The sequence below is a fragment of the Dermacentor variabilis genome, chromosome 11 (assembly GCF_050947875.1).
Source record: "Dermacentor variabilis isolate Ectoservices chromosome 11, ASM5094787v1, whole genome shotgun sequence".
NCBI lineage: Eukaryota > Metazoa > Arthropoda > Arachnida > Ixodida > Ixodidae > Dermacentor > Dermacentor variabilis.
The window spans coordinates 32,194,069-32,219,574 of record NC_134578.1 but is presented as its reverse complement, the minus strand read 5'-3'; the positions used below and the strand labels follow the sequence as shown (position 1 = coordinate 32,219,574).

At 46.8% G+C, this 25,506-nt stretch overlaps 3 non-coding genes across 3 annotated transcripts; 1 reads left to right on the top strand and 2 right to left on the bottom strand.

The window, feature by feature from the left end:
- Window positions 1–9,366: 9,366 nt before the first annotated feature.
- TRNAA-AGC (transfer RNA alanine (anticodon AGC)) lies at window positions 9,367–9,439 on the bottom strand. Its single transcript has one exon. It is a non-coding gene; the product is annotated as a tRNA-Ala (tRNA).
- Window positions 9,440–12,100: 2,661 nt separating this feature from the next.
- Window positions 12,101–12,193, bottom strand: TRNAY-GUA (transfer RNA tyrosine (anticodon GUA)). Its single transcript has 2 exons — window positions 12,157–12,193; window positions 12,101–12,136 (listed from the first exon to the last, which is right to left on the bottom strand). It is a non-coding gene; the product is annotated as a tRNA-Tyr (tRNA).
- A 12,320-nt stretch (window positions 12,194–24,513) lies between these two features.
- TRNAY-GUA (transfer RNA tyrosine (anticodon GUA)) lies at window positions 24,514–24,606 on the top strand. Its single transcript has 2 exons — window positions 24,514–24,550; window positions 24,571–24,606. It is a non-coding gene; the product is annotated as a tRNA-Tyr (tRNA).
- The last annotated feature ends 900 nt before the right edge of the window (window positions 24,607–25,506 follow it).

The window sequence follows — 25,506 nt, the reverse complement described above, 5'->3', positions numbered from 1 at the left end:
AGTTGCTACGTTTTGGGCTGCTAAGCACAAAGTCACGGGATCCGATCCCGGCCGCGGCGGCCGCATTTCGATGGCGGCGGAATGCCGAAGCACCCGTGTATTTAGATTTAGGAACACGTTAAGGAACCCCAGCTGATCCAAATTTCCGGAGTCTCCCACTACGGCGTGCCTCATAACCAGATCCTGGTTTAGGCACGTAAAACCCCCCAAAATATTTTTTTCATGCGGCACTTCCAAACGAAGCGAAGCGTGGCACGACTGCCTCGCTAATTGGGAGATCGCGGGTGGCTGGGCGTGGCTGACACGTGGCCGTCATTCACAGCAGGCGCCGCAGACAGACCTCCACTCATGCAGCGCTTTGGTGAACAGACGCAGCCTTTCGGCGCGCGTCTATTGCGAACGGAACGGAGGTGAGCGAGTGCATGGAGGCACCCTGATGACGCGCCCTACTATGGCTCCATCTCGTAGACATCGTCGGCCATAGTCCGTCTTGCGCGGCAAGGTGCTTTTCTTCTCACGCTTTCGCCATACCTTCCTTCTCCGCTTTCTTCCTCGCACTATCTTTGCTCTCGCCGCGTTTCATCGATCGCTGCGCTCCGCGTTCGCTTTGATCCTTCGCTGTGCTCGTTCCATCGATTACGAGGTACGAAGCCGACGGTCGCCGCAGGAGCGGACGCCTAAAAGCTGCGCTCCAAATACAATCTAGCCTTAAGTAATGCACCACGACGAATGACACCGTTCTCTTTAGTTAAAGAAACATAGCCTCATTGAAATAACCTGCTTCAACTTTCGTACATAATCCTCTATGGTGATATTGTAGCCCCATGGCCCTAGCAAATGACTAGTTTGTATTCTTCCCCGTAAGTTACGCCTTTAGTGCTATCAACGCATATCTTCGTACAGTGCAGAAAATAAAGCGCTGCACGTGCTCAATGTCCCAAGGCAGCTTCCGCCCGAAGCTGCAATCAATGGTTTATGCCACTGTTCACATTGTACCAACTGTTTGTTTTTGTTTTGTTGAGTTCGTTGTTTGCATAGTATCCTTCTTCGTCTACCGCTGCCGCTTGACCTCACAGGCGCCATTTTGAAAGATTAGACTCCTGCATAATGCGTCTCTCTCTCTCTCTCTCTCTCCCCCATTTTCTTCGTTTTTTGCTACACCCGCGCCGCACATGTAGTCCTCACTCAAAGTCAATCAGTCAGTCTATAATAAAGTTAATAAGGCGTCCCTGCAACTTCTATAGGTTGTCTATAGACAGCCTTTGCAATTATGGCTCTGCACCTTTTTGTCGACTAGTAGGTACCCCTTTGCAACAGACTCCTTGCAAACAGCCTATTTGCAAATCTATGGACAGCAATTCGACTGCTTGTGATACCTATGGTCAAGCAATATAAATACCTTGGTGCATTTACACAGGTACCTGCACCAACTTGACCTTGCGTAACCCAGCAATCCGCAAACGACTTGCGGACAAACTAAAGCTATCTGATATGCCTTAACGTTGCTGCTCGAGGAGACTCGGATATTCTCGCTTCCGCTCATGCGACTTGGGTGGCGTGTAGGCATCGGATTCCTATTTCTCCGCTGTGCGTTCCCTCTCCAATAGTGCAATACGATGGGATATTCAAGATGCATAGTCATCCGGCATAGTTCAAATGCATAGTTCATCCGGCATAGGATATTCAAAATGCATAGCCATCCGAAATCAGCGTTTTATTTGGCGAACCTTTGCCCTCAAAATCAGGCTACACTCAAAGAATGTCGATAGCGGCAAGCACAGTCGGCGATCATCGAAAATCTGATCTGCCGGTCAAGCGCCTCGGCTTTTATGCACGAGCATGTGCCATTGCATACATGCGCATGCATGATCCAATGCACACAACACTTTTTTTAATATAAACACACTTTATTATAAACACTTCAATAACACTTTTAAAAACACCTTTATAATACACTTTAATATAAACACACTTTCTTTAAGTACAATCCAAGCAGCACAAGGAAGCCGACTACGTAAACAGCAGAAGCATTCAGGAACGCAACTAAGCCGTAGTTGTCAATGCAGTCCTCTACGCACTGTATAGCAGCGTATCATGCGGTAAAGAGTAGCACAGGTCTTTGATGTCACTAGAGCAGGCGTTGAGGCCCTTGTCATCACTTAGCAAATACGCAATCATATAATCAGAGTCTTTTACCATGTAGATGTTAAAGTTGTTTTTCCTGCCCCGGAAAATTTATCAGTGCGGATGCTCATGCCACACGACGAAATATTTGCACTACTAACCATAGGAAGCGGTTTGGAGCATGCGCCCTGGGTGTGTTTTACATGATTCCCTTGACTTGCGGAAGGAGATGCGTTGGCGAAACAGGTAGACGTCTAAATGAACGAATGAAAGAGCATTTTTACAATGTTTACACCGCCGTGCAAGGACATCTTGGCGTTCACTGCAGAGACTGCCATTGCGGCCCTGAATTTGAAAGTTGCGTCGTAATCTCCAAACACAGAGAACAGCTTGCTCGTGAAATGTTACAGGCTGAAAAGACGCAGTGCCTAGGTGACCTTTGCATCAGCATGCCGACTGCTGACCTAACCAAAAACGAAATCAAGTATCTGGCTGTGATGCAATAGGGGTTCATGTGGTTTTTTGTTGTCAAAGTTGTTTTGCATTACTTTTGCTTCTGTATATAGTTCTGGTGATTTCGCAAATAAAGATCAGTTGAAGTCAGCGCCTGTGTTGTGTTCTTCCTTCAGTACTCGTCTTTTACGCTGTGCACACATGTCGATATTGAATCACCAATTCGCCCAAGCTTCTACCTTATCAAGTTATATTTTAGGACTTTTGATGGGTTAGCATGAGGAGTGTCGAAATCGGAAAAAGTGTATGTGTGTGAGACGTGGGAAGCCTGTCACGTGGCAGTGGTAGAGGTGGACGGAGGCAACTGTTATGCCGCAATTTGCACTTCGCTCCTCGTAGAGGTAGGACATGCGTCCAATTAGCTCCTGAATTGCGATTTGGGGAAAGCCGCATAAATCGTGGAGCCGGGAGCCCAAATGGCTGCGACGCATTAAAACATTGCGCATTTTTTGCTGACGCGCCCCCTTTTTATTCAGACGCTCCCACTGAGATGCCGCTGCTTTAACTCTTGCTTGACGAGTCCGCCGATAAGTCGTGTGGCATTGACGAAGGTGCGCAACGCACCTCAGTTCTTGCAGAACGCGTATGACTTTTTGGCCGCAGTTGGGGCGTCGCCAGGCTAAATACTTCCATATGTGCGACATTGGACGGACCACAGCTGGAGTTTTCGATGCTCACACTAGGGTGAAGCATTGTTCAGAAATTTCACCGCTAAAGAAACTTTTAGAGAAATTAAGACGGCAAAAGCCCAACGATCCACGTGAAAGTGAAGACAGGAATCCCTCGGCCCTGTTTCGAGCTAGACGCAATATCACGAAGAGAAAGCGAAACAACAACGTAACGTAACTGACGAGAAATTCTATCCCGAACATTTTATATTCTTTTTTAATTTTAGCCTAATAAAAACAGAAAAGAAAGCTTTCGTTGATTTTGTAGTGTTTGTTGTGCTTTGTTGTTTTTCTTTTTGCCGACCACTCTCACATTTTATTCACGGCAAATCAGTTTCGTATCATTTGGAAAAAAATGCACCTGAACAGCATATAAACTTCAGGCGTACTTGTCTGGTTTTGAAGATGTTTCATTAAAAAAAATGAAGCAGTCCTAAAGAGAATTAACATTAGTGCTTTTTTAAGGTTGCCCAAAATGCTAATTAGATATCACATGAAAACTTGCACTCTAACCAGAACAAGCACGAAGGCTCTTAGAGATAGCGTATGGTAACTGCGCATGCATACATTTGGCTACATTGGCACCGGTGACTACTTTGCGTTTCATGAGAATCGTCCCTTGTTCAAATAAACTTTTTTAAACACGAGAAAGCACTTGTTCGAACTCTGTGAAGCCGTGTTTATTCGCCGCCGGTCTACGCCGTACCTAACCGTCTCCCGAGGCAACGCCTTCCTATAGCCAGAATGATGCTCAAATTCTGTTTGCCTCAGTTGAGACTTTGCATTTGTATGTGCCCCGGGTGCAATTCATGAATTCAAGGCTCACGAAATTGTTTCTGCATGGACGCTCTAAAGATGCTTTGTTGCGGTTGTTGTTTTTGTGTGTGGCAAAACCAGTGTCAGGCGGACACCATTTACTATTTCATTTGCTCATCTGTTTTGTTTATATCAAATATCATGTATAACATGGAGCTATACCTTATATTGTATTTTGCGTTCATACCACAGTTGTAAGCGTGCCTACGGGTGAATAAATTTCCTTGTTAACTCTACATTGAACTACTGTACTTTCTGTCAGAGGAGTTGCTCTTTCTTGGGGAAGACGAGTTCCTTCGACAGTGGTCATGCCGTTTCCTGTCAGTGGGTGATGTTCGCGTATGGCTTAATTTTCAACCAGCCTGGTTCTTGTAACCATGCAATCAGGAGTGTTCATTGAATATACATGGTGGTAGGTGCCCATGATTTCAGTAAGCTCTCGTATGCATAATCATCTTTTGTATGTGCAGATCTTATAGAATCGCTACAGAACTCACATCATCTAAAAACTACAAAAGTAGCATCATCATTGTACATAAACATTGTGTACACTGTATATACTGAACATCACTTTGTGTAATGTTAAAATTAGTTTATGTGTAACTGTGCGTTTCCGTAGGTCTGTACGGTTATATGTTAGCAAGTTTAGACTCGGACAGTTCTTTTACAACGTCTCGTGTATACGATGCTTCGTACTTCCTATATGTTATCGTCCTGGTGGAATTGTGCCGTGATTGGGACGCAGCGTTCGTGTCGTCTCTTGTTGAAATAACCTTTTTCGAAAGCTGTGTAAACCAATTACTAGCGCGTCCTGCAGGACTTCTCCAGTGTGTCGCCATGGCAGGGGTGTGCGAATATTTGAAACTTTCGAATACCGAATCTAATAGCTGCTATTTTTAGATGACAATATCTTTCGAACACTTTTGAACATTTCAGAATGTCAACTGCGCCCAACTAAACATAACATTGGAGCAAATGTGCGGTAAACTGACACCTCAGCGGACCTCCTATAGACATAAAACAAGAGAACCTGCGTTACGCAAGCAGGCTACGTCGCTTAGGTAGCCATACTTTACAGGCTATACAGCGATCATTCGCATTCTTTGGAGAGTCATAGCTGTGCATGCGGAGAAACTACTTGTTTGCTCGTAAGGCTTCATTTAGGCTCTTAATAAAAAAAAACTCGCAATCCCGGCGCTGCAAAAGTGGGTGTCTAAAAAAGCTGTTGAAAAGAACCACTACAACTCCTGAGGGGGTAGCAATGCTTTATGGTTTTAGGTAAATGATAGCAGTGCTATTTTAGATTATTGGTAGGAATGGGAGTGACGGTAATTTTGACAGCTCGCCATCGCCCATAGCGGAGCTGCAACAACATTGACATCATTTGCTAGGCTGGTTACTTTATATACGAAATGCTAGGGACGTCACAACCCACGTCGCAAGTTGGCGTCGCCGTGACAGCTTGCGCAACGGTAATCTTTACCGGGAATTGTATGCGGGCAGAGCTACGTGCTTCGAATTGCTATCACGAGCGCCTTATTGTCAATTAGTTGGCTCGGAGGCCTGTTTTGCGCTTGGTCTTTATTGAAACGGATGTTGTTCAGTATGTTGTATGCGTGATTCCAAAGAATGCATGCACTGTTCGCTTCACCTTGCCCAGGTCTTGTAGCCTCTGCCTCACAGGAATACGAGCCATTGCATTTTTAGAGCGAAAGCTCTGCTACGCCACGTCTCACAAGCTCATTCATCGCGTCGCAGTGACCTCGAGCCTCCGGAGCGCAAGTGCTGCTTATGTGACGTCACTCCACGTAATCCGTTGCAGAGAGGCGTCGCTGCTGCGCTCGCTCAGAGCCTCGCCGCTGCGGTGTCACGTGAGAAGGCGAGGTTTCAAGGGCTAAGTGTAGCCCGACGTAGCATGAGCGCGCTTACACGTTACATCGCGTTTCCGAGAACAGCGTCCATAGATCGACCGATGGTTCGACGCACAGGCGTAGCCAACGTAACCGCGGAAGCGGCCAGCGCGCTCCGACGCGCCCGGCGTAGAGCGACGCTTGCCCGCGCGTCGATAACGTCGGACTACAAACGCGCGTCGCGGCTACTTCGCCGGCGCTTGGTCGCTCAGTCTCGCCCCGGATGGTGCGCCAGCTGGGTCATCTGTGCGTGCGCTTCGGCACAAGCGACAGTCTGAATCCAATCATCCAGTAGATATTCCTAGATGACAGGATGCGAAATCTCAAGCACAGGCAAAGTTGCCTGCTGAAACATAGGAGAAAAGAAGGGCAGGATTACCATGTATAAAGAAGCTTACCAAGCGCGGAATCGTGCCAAGACCGATGGTACTGGCCGTCATTAATCCATACTCCTGGATACAAGCAAGGGCACCCGCAACGAACGTTCGACGAACCACTATATATATATATATATATATATATATATACAGGACACAGGACAGGCACAGGACACACTGAATAAATAGTTTATATTATATTTATTTATATATATATATATATATATATATATATATATATATATACCAATATAATATAAACTATTTATTCAGTGTGTCCTGTGCATCTGTTAGTGCGCATGACAGCAGGAGCAGTCACGGTCAACAAGCCTTCAGCAAAGTAGGAGATAGGTCGTAAAGAAACCTTCGATCGCTTTTGATGTGTTTAACGATAGATCCCTATCGACTGTCGCAAGTACAGTCGGCGCCATAGGCGAAATAAGGTCGAATGTATATTGTTGCTCAAACTCGCTAGTCAATATCGTAAAATACGTAAGCAGGAATCTCCACCAAAAAAAAAAAAAAAATCTGCGGCTCGCATTTTTATTACCTGTTTTTGGATAAGATGACTTGCTTTTGCCGAAAGCTGGATACAAAGATAGTTCAGCACTCGACAGCACTCAGGCCTGCCTAATTTCTTTGATTGCATCATAGCACACCTTAGACTCTCATCGCGCTGTACTGTCACTGAAAGCCTCCATGCGAGTTGTTCTTGATCCGGCGTTATAATTGGAGCATGCATAAAACAAGGACACAGTGAAATGACGTAGGGACAGCAGGCAGCCTTTTCCTATACAACACCCAAAGCCGGCTCCATCCACGCACCACCACCGCTTTTGCTAAGTCACGCCACACTTCCCCGAATCGTCGCTAAAACCAGTTCCGCTTCCGCCAAATCCCGCTTCTTGTATTCCTTTTTCTTTTTTTTGCGGCAGTTCCACTTCTGGGATTTCCTGTTCCTGAATATTCGCTTGTTGAACGCTCGCGCCTCTATGCAGCAGTTACGTCGCTTCCGCTTGAAACCAGAAGCTGAGACTACCCAGTTCCGCTTGACGTAGAAAGCTGAGTAGGTGAGCGAGGGAGGAACGCGGAGGAGGAGAGTAGCTGGCGGTATTCAACCTCGTCGGCGAAAACGTGTACGGAGGAGCTTTAACTCCGCCTACCATTTCAGGCAACGTCCGCCTGCTTCATGGTTGGGCGCGTAAAAGGCAAGTTGAAGCAAGAGCTCACCATAATGCCTTGAGTGCGGAGTGTTGTTAGTTAATGCGTTTGTCGAACCGACTGGCCTTCCTTCAACTCTTGGCTAAGAGCTCCTTGAACATGGTTTGTAGCTCGGTGGTTGCTGCAACCTTCACCTTAGACAAAGCCGCGACGTGCTTCCCGAGGAGGCAGCATTCTTCTCTTTTTTTTTTTTTTTTTTGCAGGGAGGACTGTGCGGTCAATGAAATCTGTGGACTTTTCGCTGGGGAATCTTGCTTTTAAATGCGCTTTTGCCTAGGTAACACATTGCTACGGACGAGCACGCGCTTTGCTTTTTGTCCCTAGCCGTGCTGCACTACGCAACAGCGGATAACGACTCTGGAATACATTCTTAAAGAAGATTACGCCCTTTGGGGGCTTATCTTGTCCCACAACGATAACCTTCATCTGTCTTGCTCACGTTTCCTTCCTTTAACGCTGGGAGCTTAGTTATTACTTACTCAGGGGGAGGAGGCATTACTTACTCGCCCCCCTCCCCCCCCCCCCCTGTCAGTTCACAATAAGTGAAGTGAGTGTCGCTTGCCGCGATGCCAATAACACAAATTTTATTCCGTCGCAACGGTAAGGTGGCGCCATCCGTGATGGCGTGGCCACGGCCAACGTCACCACGGTGGTCATGGCTACTGCGAAAACACGTTGGTCACCAGAGCCGTCGTATATGGCGTTGCCGTTCTGATGCAGCACAACTGATTTCTTTTTTTCAAGAAGCCTCGCACTTCGAATTTATCGTGGATGACATTAGTAAGTAGTGCCTGACAATGTGGCAGTAAACTCAACTTCACGCAAAATGACAATCAGCGAGCAGTTCCGCAGGATGATTTATGTAGACCTGACGCTTCTATGTCTACAAAACTCAGTATAACATCAATAAATTTAGATATGGTCAATGAATAAATTCCAAAAATATTGCGCTAGAAGCGCAAACGAGTTAATAATGGCTGATCTCGGCGCACTAAATTATTAGTTCTGGTGACGAAGAGAAGCAAGTTATTAGATTGCTTCAACGTCCTCGGGAAAAAAACGAGTCAGCTAACATGGCATGAGAAGAAAAAGAATATGCAATAAAGATGCCCGTGGCGAATAAGAGATGAGATGATGTTTTAAAGTTCAGTGAGATATATCCTATCGCATAGGACTAGGCGAGACACTCTAGTCGATGAAGACAGGAAGGAGGTAAACTGACGGTTTTGTGAACGCGTTTGTTTCGATTTATGTTTACACCTCCTCTTAGGTGCGTGACTTTAATGGATGCTTAATCGATGTTTGAATCACTTTCTTACTGGGCGCCTGTCTAGCGTCGTCTTTTCCGATCCTTTATCCCGCCTCTATACCGCAATATTCTCGCGCTTGAGTTTAACACTGAAAAAGAAGCAGCTCAAACACAAACACTACACAAGACAAGAGTCTGCAATTCACGTTATGCGGTGCGTATGTGTCTTAAAATCATGCTATAGAGTGCAAGCACTGATGTCTGTTTGACCGCCGTGGTGTTGTAAAAGTTACGAAGCGCTGTGTCCTAACGAGCACTGTTCCACCATTGCTGCTGGTCAGCTGAAAATTTGCTTGCATCAAAGCCTGCATCGTCGTACTCATTTCACTGCGTCATCGGTGTCGCGTTATTGCCAGTCTTGTTATAAATTATCGTCTTGAACAGTTGTGTGAAGTGGAAAAGAAGACCTGAAAGAAAAAAATAATCAGTGGAGGTGCTGGGTATCGATCCCAGTACCTCTCGCATGCTAAGCGAGCGCTCTACCATCTGAGCTACACCCCCGACTGAGAATCAGCGCAACAGAACGCCATTTCATCCGTAGGCATTCGACGCGAAAGTAGGCCGTATGATGGGCCCGAGGATTCCGGCGGTAACCGGTTGCTCTGGCAACCTCGTCGCGCATCCTAACGAGCCAGCGTCAGCCAGTGTACAACGCCTAGGCTCGAGAGTCAGGTTCTCGTTGCGATTAAATCGGCGTTGTTGCCTTTTCATGCTTCTAACTGCGGTATTCGTCTGTTAATTGAGTCGAAATTGACTCTGGGCCGTCTGGCTCACATTACTCCACACTAGAATATTGACGGTGACAATCTAAAGAGTGCAGTCTCAAGTACACCGCTGTCCAACTAAAAGAAAATTCGTTTGCAGTGATGGACAGACAGATATATTTTACATTTTGGGTCTTCCGAGCTAAACTGCTCTGAGTTGGTGCTGCTTATAAAACAATACCACTACGCTTGGACAATTGCCTCTTGGCATTGAGATGCCATTCACTCTGTAGCCCACCCGTCTTACACATGACTCGCATACTTCCGAAAAGTTTCAAAGGGAAGCCATATCCTCCTCTGCCCCTAAGTAGCCAATCGAATACATTGCTTTTAGTGAGGTTCCGTATTAACTCACGAGTTATTACGTAACGTATTAATCCCGTATATGAAGTCAAATGCATTCGAAACTGTATGGCGTTGGTTTAGGTGCATTACTGACGTAAATGTTTTGTGAAAATTCCTAGCAATTTGGTGTAGACAACGGTGTCGTTACGGACGACGAAAGGCACCCTGCAGGTACTTTTCGAATACCGCAAGTTCAGACGAAAATGCAGGAACCAGGCTAAGCATGTCAACCTACCACGGGATGTTGCATCTTCACCACTGTGTTTAGTCTAATAAAAAAACTGTTTTTGTGACAAGCCAGTGCTTGTCACACAATGCTTGGTGATAATTTCTCTTGGTGATAGAATGCTTGGTGGTGATAATTTTCTCCAAACAGAGGCGGATGCTGCCTTCAGCATCTAACCGGGGTAAAGAGATTGTATTTTCACCTTCGTAACATACCAGTCGGTACGCTATTCCCAAGGTAGTTAAAAACCACGACCACGAACTATAGGCAACTCCATTATAACCCACCAATCCTAGGCTGTCTGGGCAGACATAGGGGGGTCATACGCAAGCACTGTATCAGTGCCTCATTTTCCTCCAGTCTGACTGACCTGCGTCAAGAAACGATGAACGCAGAAAAGCATGCAGCGCTTCTTTTTCGACATCCCTTGTTTGTTGTCGCTTTGTTCTGAACATTACAGAAGAGTTTTGCGAGATTCAAAGCAAAACTATAGAAAAAAACTAATTATAGACAAACTGCATATCCAACGCAGTATACCTCTCGAATTCAAAGAGATTCCATTTGAGTTACATCCCCGACGAGGGCAACCGGTTACAGGACTCCTTAAATAGACCACCACGTTTGATGTGAAACCCGGACGAAGAAAGGAGAGCGAAACAGCAACAGAAAGGCGGTGGTCACAGCTGTTTCTCTTTTCCTTTGTTTGTTCCAGTTTCACCCTAAAAGGGATGTGATCTACTTATCGCGAGGATAAATGAAGTTTCGTCAATCGAATGAAACTAGAGACACCCTTAACTGTCCGTTTTCCACAGTGTTTCCGAGATCTATGCAACAACGTTCTCCGCTGGCGGTAACAAGAATAAACAGAGCAACACGTATTCTAGGTTTAGTAACTTTGGCAAGCAGCTTCAGTTATACTATCACCTTCGCTTACATGAACTCGACTAGAGCTGGTCGAGTGTCAGAATTAGACTACACCTAGCCCGATCCGACAGTGTCGCCAGGCTGCATGCCAAACCGGTTAAATGAGTCACTCTACCTCCTAGAGGCGGCTTGACCGAGCTCGCCTCGATGATCGCTTGGCCCGACCTGCTAGCGCTTACTCGAACCTGACGGCTGGTTTTCAGCCCAACAAACCAATTCGACATCCCTCTGTCGGGTTCATACAAACGTGGGTCCCTTTGGGTCAGAAGTGTGCTAATTTTGGCCGGCTTGGTACACACGCTTGCGACGGAGCAGCGCTTAATAACGGGGCTGTTAATAACGATTGCTGTTTTACGAGGCCATACACCCCTTCGACGCATTGATCACCGGCTGAGCTATCGAGGCGGCGTCGACGTCATCGCTGTCGGCTCGTCTGTGCAGTACATCCGCGCACTGTCTGATCCAATTACGAGGATCGAATAATGCATCTCAACAGCGCAGCGTGCTACCCGCTGGGTTAGCACAGTGGCTTTGGTGTTGCGCTGCTAAGCTCGACGGCGCAGGGGATTCAAATCCCACCCGCGGCGGCCGCATTTGTATAGGGGCTAAATGCAAAAGCGCTCGTGTACCGTGCAGTGCGTGCACGTTTAAGGACCCCCAGGTGGTCAAAATTAACACGGAGTCCACTACTCTGTCGTGCCTCATAATCATATCGCGGATTTCACGCGTAAGACCCCAAAATTTAATTCTTTTAACAGCCAGGTGCATTTTACTCAAGTCTAAAATGCGATTGGTTTAGTCACCTCCCATGATACACGTCGTAGTGACGCGAGAAAATTTTTATGTTGGGCACCTCACACGTCAATTCCAATCTGTTCTTTCTACTCTTCGCAAAAAAAAATGTCCGTCGAGCCGGATTCGAACCAGCGACCTATGGATGTCCGCATTGGGTACAACCTCTACAGTCCACCGCTCTACCAACTGAGCTATCGACGGAACGGGATACGCCGCCCCACCGGTTTGTCTTGAAAGGGGCCCCGCACAATTATTATAAACTGAGGCGTGTCTCGCATGCATTATGCGGAGCTACTTCGGCTTCGCACCTGTTTCGTTCGCCGCAACAAACGATCGCGCTTTGTCCGTGTCGTTTCTGCCTTTGTTGTCACTGTTATTGTCACGTCGTTAACGCAACGCATACGCAACTAGCTTCGCCGTGACGCGCGCTGTTATCTCACATTAAAACAAAAAAAAAGATGTGGGAAAGAAATCACCGATCATTACGATACACCCTAAAGCGAAATTTGAACGCTGCTCTACACGTGTTTTTCTTTTGCTATGTATTGGCTGGCGCGCACAATCTGTCTCGGGTGGCACGTTCCAAACGGAGTGAAGTGTGGCGCGACTGCCTTGCTAATCGGCAGATCGCGAGAGGCAGCGCGTGAATGACTCATTCGCGTGATTCACAGCAGGCGCCGCAGACAGACCTCTACTCATGCAGCGCTTTGGTGAACAGACGCAGCTTATAGGCGCGCGCCCCTGCGAACAGAGCAGAGATGAGCGAGGAGCGCATCGAGGCACCCTAGCGACTCGCACTACTCTGGCGCCATCTCGTACCCATCGTCGGCGTAGTTCGTTTTGCGCGGCAATGCGCTTTTCTTCTCGCGTTTTCGCCATGCCCTCCTCCTCCGCTTTCCTCCTCGCGTCATATTCGCTCTCGCCCTGTTTCATCGACCGGTACGCTCCGCATTCGCTATCTTTTTTTGCTGTGCTCGTTCGCTCGGTTACTAGGTACGAAGCCGACGGTCGCCGCAGGGACGGGCGCCTAAAAGATGCGCTCTAAAGAAAATATAGCCTTAATTAATGCACCACGACAAATGAGGCCGTTCTCTGATGGGCGTAGCAGCACAGGTTTAGTTTTCGGGTGCTTCAGAGACGCTCACCTCGTCGTGGTGCCCCCTGGATATCCAGGCGTCAGCTTGGGGAACTAAGTAGCGTCTCATTTGCCCAAGATGGCCGCGCAGGTGTAACTTGTTGACCTCTCTCTGAATAAAGGGCCTTAAGCCATCAGCCTTTGAGTCCCTCCACCCACGGGAGCAACACGGACTCCTCCCAACATTGTCTTAAGCGGCCTTGGTCGCCAGCGGCTTCGGTCGCATCTTTCTGAAGCCACGTGCTTAACGAATTTCTAATGGGTTTTCTTCACTCTACTCCCCTAGGTCTACCACTCGTTTGTTCTTACGGTCAGCTGCGCCGTCTGATCCAGTAAAAGCAGCTTTAGCTTCGGTTACCTGTACCAGCAGTTGCAAAACAGGGTTAGGTTTCAGGTTACTGCACCTGCTGATTCAGCAAAACAGGCTTAGCTTCTGGTAAACTGCACCAGCTGACCAAAGCGAAGCAGTACAGGGCTCTTGGTTGACTGCACCAGCTGAACAGCGAAGGAGAACAGGTCTGTGGTCCAGAGAGTGGTTCCTGCTTTTCCAGGAAAAAGCACGCACTTCGCTCGCCAAGGAAGGGGAGTTCGCCTCCTAAAGCGAGATCGTGCCACCCGTCCAAAAGCACGCCCTTGATTTTCCAAGGAAGGGGAGTTCATCTCCTAGAGCGGGATCGTGCCCCCCATTCAAAAGGCACGCCCTTGGTTTTCCAAGGAAGAGGAGTTCGCCTCCTAAAGCGGGTCCGTGCCTCCCGCCCAAAAGCGCGCCCTTGGCTTGCCAAGGAATGGGAGCTTGTTCCTAGCAGGATCTTCTCTGGATCCAACTTGATTTTGTGCCACGCTTGAAGTTGTCTGAAATTACGACTGCATAATTTTACGGTTAGCTGCACCGTCTGATCCAGTAAAGCAGCCCTAGCTTCGGTTACCTGTACCAGCAGTTGCAAAACAGGGTTAGGTTTAAGGTTGCTGCACCTGTTGTTTCAACAAAGCAGCAACAGTCTGATGGGCTGAATGTGTTTCGCCTACTGAGCTAGGTTTTTCTGTTTGCTCCGTCCAACTTTAATCACCACTGCCCACATAATAGGCTCTGAAATTGTCTCGTACTTTGTACTTCGGATTGGGTTACATATCTTTTTTTTTGCCCTGGGTGACGTAGTTCTTTGTAACCGTCGCGGCTGACGTATAATCCTCGAAATGAAACACACATCTCTTATAATAGCGACGTCTACATTTGTCACATCTGTGATGATCGCTTGACTTCGCGAGTCAAATTCGAAACGCATTACTCTTCTAATGCTATCCACAAGTCGTGGCAGTGTCCTTACTATCTTCTTTATAAACTACCGTCTAGTCAAAACATGTCTTCACATGTTTCACATGTTCACATGTTGCAGTCTCAACCTGCTGGACAGTCCATTCCAGAGGTGGTCACTGAACTTGACTCTCCTGTATCAAGTGTCAGTCTGGAATCAGTGGGCATTCCGGCTTCTTTGATGACTACTGATGGGGGCGAGAACATCGGTGATTAGACTCACAGTATTTATGAACATTGTCCTGGTATTTCTATGCCCAACTCTGCACATGTTTCTTCCGGCGCGGTTGACGCCCAAACGGTCTTGCCCCCGCCTGGTTCTTCGACGAGTCGGAATGTTACCTTCACTGGAGGTCAATGGACCCCAGCTGAGTTGGAAGCTGCTGCTTATGCAAAATTAGGTTTGGGTGAAGTCTACTCAGTGATGGACGTATTAGTTACTAAGTTTCCGCACCGGTCTAAAGACTCCATCGAAAAGATACGCAAGCAATCGAGTTACAAAGAAATTCTATCTAAACTTAAGGCGACACACGCTAGCTTAGGAGAAGTCCACATTTTAGATGGTCCTACGTACTCACACGGTCGATGGTCTGATTCGGAACATATAGCTTTGGATAAGCGTGCAATAGATATAGGTTTTCATAAAAGAATTAATGAGGCAGCTCATCGGATTTTCAATAGCCGAACCATCTCGTCGATTTCTCAAATTTGGCGTACAAGTCTTTATTAGGACATACTTCAGCTCTTGAAATCTGAAGCTTTTGTCCCACCCCCTGCTCTTTCGTCTTTTTCTGGTGAAATAACTCCTCCTCCTCCTTTGGATCTTTCTTCTGCGGAGGTACGCCTCGCGCTCTCTGAGGTTGGCATTACGGACGAGGCTATTGTATCTTGTCTTGTAGCACGTCCTATTTCTATGGATGAACTTCGGACCATCTATAAAGCATTCAGTGTAAAGCAGAAAACGAAAAGTAACAAACAGTAAGAACTACAATCCTCACATTCAGCAAACTCAAAATCGAAGTCAACGTAAGTGGTCACGTTACGTTGAGCTTCAAAGGCTTTATCACTTAGGTCCGGAAGTTCTGGCTGATCACTTTCTTATAGGTGATTCTTCAGCTGCATCCTCCTTACAAGATTTACACAAAGAGTTTGATCCCATTTTTAATGCTTATTCTGCACCACTGTCTTCTCCACTTAACGCGTCAATAGCTCCAGAGGTTGACGAATCTTTGTTTACGCAGGGGGAAGCTGCTGTCGCAGTCAGATTGGTCTCTTCAATGTTCTCGCCAGGACCAGATAATGTCTGAACTACTGAACTCTTAAAGATACCACCGAGTATCTTAACTCATATTTTCTATAATTGGTTAGCTTTTGGCTTAGTTCCGTTGGAAATGAAGCAAAGCAGGACGGTATTTAGACCGAAGAAATACAAACCGGTGGTCCAGGCGATTTTAGGCCCATCTCTGTTTTTCCCGTTCTTTTCAAGTTATTTTCCAAACTCTTGCTGTGTAGGTTGAGTGCCACCAACCATTTTCATAAGTATCAGTCGGGTTTCGTCGAAAATTGTAGTAATTCGTCCAATTTACTTGTCTTGCAAGCATTATTAGGATGCTTAAACTTAAACGTAAACCTTTCTTTGCTTTAAAACTTCACCTGCGCAAGGCTTCTGATTCAGTTTCTCACTCTGCTATTTTCAGTGCCCTAGATGCACGTAATGTCCCTTTGCGCCTTCTTAACTTAATCATTTATATGTCCATTGCACCACCACACACACTTGTGGTGGTGTCTCAGATAACGTCAGAGTACTACTAAGAAGAGTTATGAAACAAGGTGACCCTCTAAAAAATGTTAACATTTGAGCATAATTAATCCTCTAATATACCGCCTAAATGAGTTAGGTGTGGGTGTCCCATTGCTTGACAGTTCAATGTCTGCTATGGCATTTGCTGATGATCTGCTTTTGATGTCTAATACTCTTCAGGTACTTCAACTCCTCGTAGATGAAATAGTTTCCTTTCTTAAGAATGTTGGCTTGCAAATAAATCCTTCAAAGTCTCAATATTTCGGTCGGCGTTCCGATCACACCAGTAAGGGTTTTGACTGCAACATTCCTACTCTGCCTATCTTAGGGCACGATATCAAACCGAAATGTAGAGGTGAACCGATTAGATATCTAGGATTAGATATCTTCATAAATAAAATCCAACCGCCCATTCTCAAAAATCTATGAAATTTCTTGATCTCCTTGCGAAGGTCTCGCTAAAGTCATTTCAATAGGTCAATTGCCTAAGACAACTGGTTATCTCACTATTCTTGTACAGTGCGTCAAATACTCTTGAGGTTGCTAGAGAGTCCTGCAGGCTGGACAGGCTCATTCGCAAGTGGATCAAGAAAGTTCTTCATTTACCTCCAGGTTTCCCCAATATCCACATATGGCTTCCGTCAAAGAATGGGGGGTTGGGCGTCATTTAACTGCAGAGGGTTGCTCAGGCGGTTCAGTTTAAGAGCCTCGCACGGTTACGTAGACTAGGGGATACGTTCGTAGTTAATATTTTTGATAGTATCCTGGATAAGAATTTTCGAAGTATTGCTGAACATTTCTCAATCCCTTCTGGAATAACCTCTCTGAAGGCGATTGAGAGAGCATTAAATAGAGGATCCCGAAAATGGTGGTCCGATCTAAAGTTAAAGCAAACCAACAAAGACCTCTTGGCACACCAAGGCCAGTTCGTGGCTAACACTTGGTTGAATCATGATTTCAAGTTGTTGAAGGAATGGGATCGTCTGAGGCTTTGCGCCATATGAATAATCTGTATCCAACCTGGTATATCCCTAACAAACAAAGCAGCGATCCGATGTCACGGCTGTGCCGTCGATGTCATGAAAAGCCGGAAACTACATTCCGCATTTTGCAGCAGTGTGAGTCTGTGCACCTCGCGCGTACTGAGCAGCACAACCTCGTGGCGAAAGAGGTTGCCCATCTAGTGCAGGAAAAAAGCCCGAGCGTTACGGTTCAAGAAGAACCTCGTTTAACGACTCGAGAGGGCAGCAGGATGAAGCCTGACATAGTCATCGAGACTATGGACAAAGTGTTGGTGGTCGACTTGGCTGTCGTGTGGGACGCCAATGTGGGGTTGCTTAAAGACAAGGTACGTGAGAAGGCAGCTTTACGGAGCTGCTTCGATCCATAGAAGAAATTCTCCTCTTATAGTTAAGTTTCCGGAGCTAGAAGCACGACCTGTCGGGAGACATTGGAGTTAGGTAAGACCTTAGGCCTGTCTCGTTCGGATCTGGCTTAGTTGAGTGCCTGCGTCCTTCGCGGTAGCTCAATTTGTCTCAATAGATTCAGAAAAAGAGTATAGATGTTCCTTAAGGATTCGTCACGAGTTCGTTAACATTTCTAGTTGTCCATTGTGGTTTAACAATTTTCTTTCTTATTTTTTTCTCTTTTTTTCTGTACTGTTTTGACTACCATTGTGTTGCTCCTTATTATGGAGTTAGTTGAGGTAGGCTACAGCTATAAAAGATAAGTATTACAAAGACACAATAACAACTGACGTCTTGGGGAGGCCAGTGCTGGACAGCGAAGGCCGACATGAGGTGGGGTTTCTCCTCCCGTGCTGGTCCTTGCCAAACGTGCGGCACAATAAATCTAGCTGTGGCCACTGGCACCACAAGTCTGTGGTAATGAATGTTAAAAAAACTAGCTTTATTGAAAGAATTTCCTTCACCATTTGTACATAATCCTATGTGATCATATTTTAACCTCATGGCCCTAGCTAACGACTAGTTCGTATTCTTGCCCGTAAGTTAAGCCTTTAGTGCTATCCACGCATATTAAAGTACAGTGCAGGAAATGAACCGCTGCACATGCTCATTGTCCTAAGGTAGAAGAACTTCAGTTTGGCCTAGTTTGTGTTTACTGCAGATCATACTGACTGCAAGTAAAGACGGGGACAGCGGAAGAGAACACAAAAGCAACAAGGGCGCTAACTTTCTACTGGTTTATTCACGGCAACCCGTGGGCATATATAGGCAAATAGAACATGCGCAGAACGCAGCAAACAAGAACACTCATCAGCCTAGCGGCGCAACCAATTATCAAAAAAATCTATCCCCGATAGAAACAACCTAATGGAAGTGTAACTAACACAGCCTTGGCCTTTCGTTTTTATCCATCAGTTCCGTGCAGTCTCCGTCAGTTCGCGTGCAGTCTGGTCCTGGCTTCTCCTCAGAATCTTTATCTCCTTAAAAAGTGGTGCACTGAGGCAGGCATTGCAGTGCGCAGGCAAGTGCGCCAAAGCATCTTTCGTTAACGTTTGTTCATGTTCTCTGGCTCCATAATTCAGGCATAGTCCTGTCTGCCCTATGTAGGACTTGCCACACGCCAAGGGGATTTCGTACACAACTCCTATATTGCATTTTGCATACGGCTTGGTATGGTTCTTGCCAAAGCCTTGCGTATCTTTAGGATCACGAAAGGTACGAGGGCAGAGCCGCGTCAGTGTAAAACGGTTTGAAAAGACAAGGGAGACTCCAAACCTGCCTGCCACCTTCCTTAGGTTGTGAGTGACCCTGTAAATATACGGTACCACTTCAGGTCTTACGGCCATAGTAGTCGTCCTCACCCTTGCTTTGCTCATAGATCATTTTATCTTCTGCAGGAGGGTTTCCACCACTGGCGTCACCATCGAGTCAGGGAACCCTGCCGTACTAATACGGGTAATCTGATTGTCAAAGGTAAGCTGCATCTTCTGCACACACGATTTGCGGTGAGCCGATTCTAAGCAGAGCATCGCTACTCCTCGCTTAACAATCTTTGACTGGGAGGAGTCATATGGCACCAAACCCTACTGTGCCCGAGGGAAGTACTGCCAGCACGCGTGGCCTTTAGCAAAATAAAAAAAACGTGTGGGTCTAAAAAACACAGACAATTGTCGAGTGGAATTTCGTGAGTAAAAGAAAGCCCTTTACCGAGTTGTTTAAAAATGGCTAGAATGCTGTCATAAGAAGTTAAACTTCCTTGCCCGTTAAAACAATTAAAAAATCATCCCTATATCTAAAAACTTTTAAAATGTTTAAAAACTCCTCCCCTCCTCCCCAAACGCTTGATCAAACGCTTTGTCTATGGTAGCTAAAAGAATGTTGCACAAAAGCGGCGCAATGCACGAGTCGGTGCAGATTCCGCGTTTCTGTAGGAAGAAGAGTTCGTCAAAACTGATAAAAGTGCTGCTGAGATAGGTTTCTAAAAGCGTTAAAAATCTTCCACCGAGATACCAGCTGCGTTCTGGAAGGGAATAGTGTCATTTTCTTCAATACGCAACTTCACAGCAACAAACAGATGTCTATGAGGAACGGAGTAGAAAAGATCTACATCAACCGAAAAAGCCGGACATATGTCCTGGTTAGCCCTTAGAAAATCAACAACTTCGTCAGAGGTTTTTGTAACAAAGGGGTCGGATTAGCAAACGTCTTCAAACTCTTTAAAATGAAGCGGCTAACTTGAACCTGCCACGGTCCACGCTCACTGACTATTGTCCTGAATGGAATGCCCGGCTTATGTGTCTTCGCAGTAAAGAAAACACTTAGCGCTGCGCCCGAAGCGCTACTGATGTCCCTAGCTAGTCTATGGAGATTAACAGACTTGCACAATCTTACAACCCTGCTTTTTATTCTGGTTTCAGAGTACCTAATATATTTAAAGTTCTTCTTCAGTTCCTCAGAGGATTTAGCACCAAACATGCCCTCCGGGAGCACAACTAGGTAGCTAGGTAGCTTTCGGTCGAGGCGGCAATCAATGGTTTATACCACTGTTCGCATTGTACCAAGTGTTTATTCATTTCTTTGTTTCCTTAAATTTGTAGTCTGCGCAGTATCCTTCTTCGTCTACCACTGCTGTTCGACCTCACAGGCAGCATTTTGAGCTTTCAGACCTCAAAATTTAAGTTTGTTTTATTAGCCGGGAATTTTGCTGGTCTAAAATCCAACTGCGCTAGTCACCTCCCATGATACACGTCATGGCGATACGAGAAAATTGTTTATGTTGGGAACCTCACCCGTCGATGCGAGATATTTATACCCTGTTTCGTTGCTGTTGTTTACGCTTGGCGTGAATGTAGAAATAGAAAACATAAGAAATGCAAATGTTTTGGCCAGGGCAACTCGGGAACACCGCACGTCATGTCACTCACGTAACTCACGTGACACCGCAGCGGCGAGGCGCTGAGCTAGCGCAGTTGCGACACCTCTCTGCAGCGCATCTCGTGGCGTGACGTCACACCTGCCGCGATCGCGCTCCGGAAGCTCGAGGTTACTGCGACCGGATGAATGACCTTGGGAGACATGCCGTAGTAGAGCTTTCGCCCTAAACATGCAATGGCTCTTACCCCTGTGAGGCAGAGGCTTCAAGTCCTCGGAAAGGTGAAGCGAACAGTGCACGAATTCCTTGGAATCACGCATACTACATACTGAACAGCATACGTTTCAATAAAGACCAAGCTCGAAACAAGCCTCCAAGCCGAATAATTGACGATAAGGCGCTCGTGATAGCAATTCGAAGCACGTAGCTCTCTCTGCCCGCGTACAATTCCCGGTAAAGATTACTGTTGTCCAAGCTGTCACGGCGACGCCAACTTGCGAAGTGGGTTGTGACGTCCTATCGTTTTGTATATAAAGTAACCAGCCTAGCAAATCATTTCAATGTTGTTTCATCACCGCTAAGGGCGATGGTCTGCACTCAAAATTACCATCACCCTCATTCCTACCACTAATCTATAATAGCACTGCTATCATTTATCTAAAGCCATAAAGCATTGCATGCCCCATCAGCAGTTGTAGTGGTCCACAGCCACTTTCGCAGGGCCGGATGGCGACTTTTTTATTAAAAGCCCAAATGAAGCCTTATGAGCAAACGAGTAGTTTCTTCGCAGGCACAGTTAGGACTCTTCGGTAAGTGCGAATGATCGTTGTATCGCCTGTAAAGTATGACTGCCTAAGCTACGTAGCCTGCTTCCATTACGCAGGTTCTCATGTGTTATGCCGATACTCGGTCCGCTGGGGTCCGCCGATGTTTACGCCGCCGTGCAAGGTCATGTTGGCATTCACTGCAGAGACGGCCACTGTGACCCTAAATTTGAGAACTGCGTCGTAATATCCAAATACCGAGAACAGCTTGCACGTGAAATCATAGACGCTGGCGAGATGCAGCGGCTGGGTAACATTTGCATCAGCACGCCCATTATTGCTCTCACCAAAAACTAAATCAAGTATCTGGCTGTTATACAATAGGGGTTCATACGGGGAATGCGGGAGATGGAAATTCAAGACGATGAGCAAAACGTGAACAAGGAGAAAGCAGGAGCCAACGTTTTGACAAGTGGACTTGTCTTCTTCAAGGCGACGTATGCAAGCATACGTCGCCTTGAAGAAGTACGCAAGCATACGTTGGCAAACGTTTGCTTGCATACTTCTTGCATAGAGAGAGAGAAAACTCGTGCGACGCCCTATCATGTAACAACTACATAGTGCGGTGGCGAACGGATTAAAATAGAGCACTGAATCAAGTCCAGACTTTCAACTTGCCGAGCACCTTTGTCCTATTTATCAGCTCAGACGATGAACACTAATACTGAAACATCAGATATATATGCAAGACATTCTCTTTCGGATGTAACTGTAGTCTAGGGCATCGCAATGCTGAGCAAGGTTGCAGAGCAAGGTTAGAGACTTGATAAACATTGAGAGGGAATGGGTGATTTTTCTAGCCGTTTAAGCTCGGGTTCGAAGCTCATGCCGCAGCGGAAAATGGACATGGCCAACGTTTTGGTTTCAAAGGAGTGCGCCTTTTGTGAATGCCGTCCGGAAGCATATCGACGGATACGAAATCCCACTGGCGTAGCTTCGTTAATTCGCGGCTCCACTATGATCCGGGATGTTCATTCATCTCCGGAATACGAACGCAATCGTTGCAGTTTAGAGCCCTGAATAGACGTACGATGACAACTGTCCAGCCCAGAAACATGCAGCCGGCCTCGCAGAGCTATGCTGCCAGAAAGACGACGGACGCCGCCAGTGTTGCCGGATGACTATGTATTTTGAATATCCCATCGAAGTCCAATATTGGAGAGGGAACGCACAGCGGAGAAGGAATCCAATGCCTACACACCACCCACGTGGTGTGTAGGCATATCAGCGTCTCCTCGAGCAGCAACGTGAAGGAATATCAGATAGCTTTAGTTTGTCCGCAAACCGTTTGCGGATTGCTTGGTCACGCAAGGTGGGGTTGGTGCGAATACCTGTGTAAATGCATCAAGGTATTTACATTGCTTGACCATAGGCATCACAAGCAGTCGAACTGCTGCCCATATATATGCAAATAAGCTGTTTTCAAGGAGTCAGTTGGAAAGCGGCACGAACTAGTCGACAAAACCTGCAGAGCGGTAATTGCAAAGGCTGTCTATAGATAGCCATTGAAGTTGTAGGAAGGCTTTATTAAGTTTATTAAGACGGAATAATTGATTTTTGGTGAGGTTTACAAGTGCAAAATAAGAAGAAGAAAACTGGAGAGAGAGAGAGCGACGCGTTATACAAGAGCCTGAAAGTTCAAAATGGTGCCTGTGAGGTCAAACAGCAGTGGTAGACGACGAAGGACACTTCACAAACTACGAATTCAACAAAACAAAAAATGAACAGTTTTTACAATGTGAACAGTGGAATAAACCTTTGATTGCGGCCTTGAATGAAAGCTGCCTTTGGATATTGAGCGTGTGCAGCGGTTCATTTTCTACACTGTGCATGGGTGTGCGTGGATCGCACTAAAAGCTTAACTTATGGGGAAAAGTACAGACTAGACAATTGCTGGGGCCACGGGGCTGAATCATGACCTTGTAGGATTATGTACAAATGGTGAAGGAAATTCTTTCAATAAAGCTATTTTTTTTTACTAATGAGATTGGTGTAATTCGTCGTGGTGCATTATCTAAGGCTAGATTTTCTTTATAGCGCAGCTTTTCGCCGCCCGTTACTGCGGTGACCGTCGGCTTCGTACCTCGTAACCGATGGAACGAGCAGAGCGAGAGTGAACGCGCAGCCTAGTGGTCGATGAAAAACCGCGAGAGCGAAGTGGACGCGAGGAGGAAAGCGGAGGAGGAGGGCATGGCTAAAGCGCGACAAGTAAAGGGGAGTGTCGCGCAAGACGGACTATGGCGACGATGGCTACGAGGTGGCGCCAGAGTATCGCACGTCGTCAGGGTGCCTCGAAGCGCTCGCTCACCTCCGCTCCGTTCACAAGGGAGCGTGCCTAAAAGCTGCGCCTGTTCACCGAAGCGCTGCATGAGTGGAGGTCTGTCTGCGGCGCCTGCTGTGAATCGCACCCAGGCGTCAGCCACGCGCTGCCTCTCGCTATCTAACTATTAGCGAGGCAGTCGCGCCACACTTCGCTTCGTTTGGAAGTACCGGATAAAACAGATTTCTTGGGGGTTTTTGGGTGCCTAAAGAACGGTCTCGTTATGAGGCACGCCGTAGAGGGGGACTCCGGAGATTCGGATCACCTGGGGTTCTGTAACGTGCATCTAAATCTGAATACACGGGTGCTTTCGCATTCCGCCCCCATCAAAATGCGGCGGCCGGGGTTTGATCGCGCTACCTTTTGCTTAGCAGCCCAACACCATAGCCACGAAGCAAGCGCGGCGGCTAAAACGAAACTAATGTTGCGCGCCAGCCAATATATCGCGAAATAAAAACACACTAACAGTCACGCTCAAAATTCACCTTACGGAGTGTCGTAATCGTCGGTGAATTTTTCCCCACATATTTCTTTTGTTTTCACGTGAGCTAGGAGTGCACCTCACGTGAAGTAGGTTGCGTATGCGTTGCGTTAATGAAGCCACAATAGCAGCGGAAAGAAAGCCACAACGACGCGGACAAAGTGCGATCATTCATTCTGGCCAATGAAAAAGGGTGCAGAGCAGAAACGGCTGCGTGTAAGGTGCGCGAGACCGGCGTCGGCTATCTTAACTGGGTCACATCGTGCGAGGCTGCTTTCAAGACAAACCGGTAGGCGCGGTGTTTCCCGTTCCGTCGATAGCTCAGTTGGTAGAGCGGTGGACTGTAGAGGTTTCACCCATTGCGGACATCCATAGGTCGCTGGTTCGAATCCGGCTCGACGGACTGTTCCTTTTTTATTTACTGCAAATTAAGAAAGCCATTAGGAGATAGTATATGTATATTTTTCGTCTTTGCTCGGTCTTACTATGATATGTTCTGTAACTCATTCTTTATTTTGCGTTGGCATAGTGCAGCTGAAAGAAACGTAACATATAGCAGCAGTTTTGTTCCAAAGGGTTACTAAATAAATTATTTGTGAGGGATTGAAGTGCCCAAGCTGAAAAATGAATCCAGCAATATTTTTATCAAAACAATACTGGATCCACCCTATTTAACAGGCAACTAAATGTTTTTTTTTCTACATTCCGCTCCCATGTCATCGCGGGCTCCGTTGCCGAGTATCCGACCCGCAACCTGAGGCTGAGCAGCGCCATGCCATAGCCGACGTGTGAGGTTCCCTTTCCCGAGGTGTTTGGTAGCTCAGTCTCGCCATGGATGGTACGCCGGCTGGACCGTCTGTGCAGGCGTTCAGCGCAAGCGACACAATAAATCTAATAATTCAGTAGATATGCCCAGACGGCAGGATGCCAAATCTCAAGCAAAGGCAGCGTTACCTGCTGAAACAGCGGAGAAAAGGGACGCAAAAATAGCACGTTATAGAGAAGCTTACCAAGCGCGGAAGCGTTCCAAGATCGAAGGCTAGTGCAACCACCGCCGTCATTCTGGAACAGCCGTGGATACAAGCAACGGCTCCCCCAGCGCACGTTTGACGAACCGCACCCTTCAGCTTGCGTCAAGCTCGACTGTGACGGCCAGGTCTCACCGCGACTTCACAGACAACCTGTTCAGCAGCGTGTGTAACGCGCGTGAAAGGCCGTCGCTTAATTTTAATGAATCTGTGTGTGTTTGCAGAAAAACTGTGGTTTTGCAAATAGTCTTTGCAAAACCCAACCACACAGACCT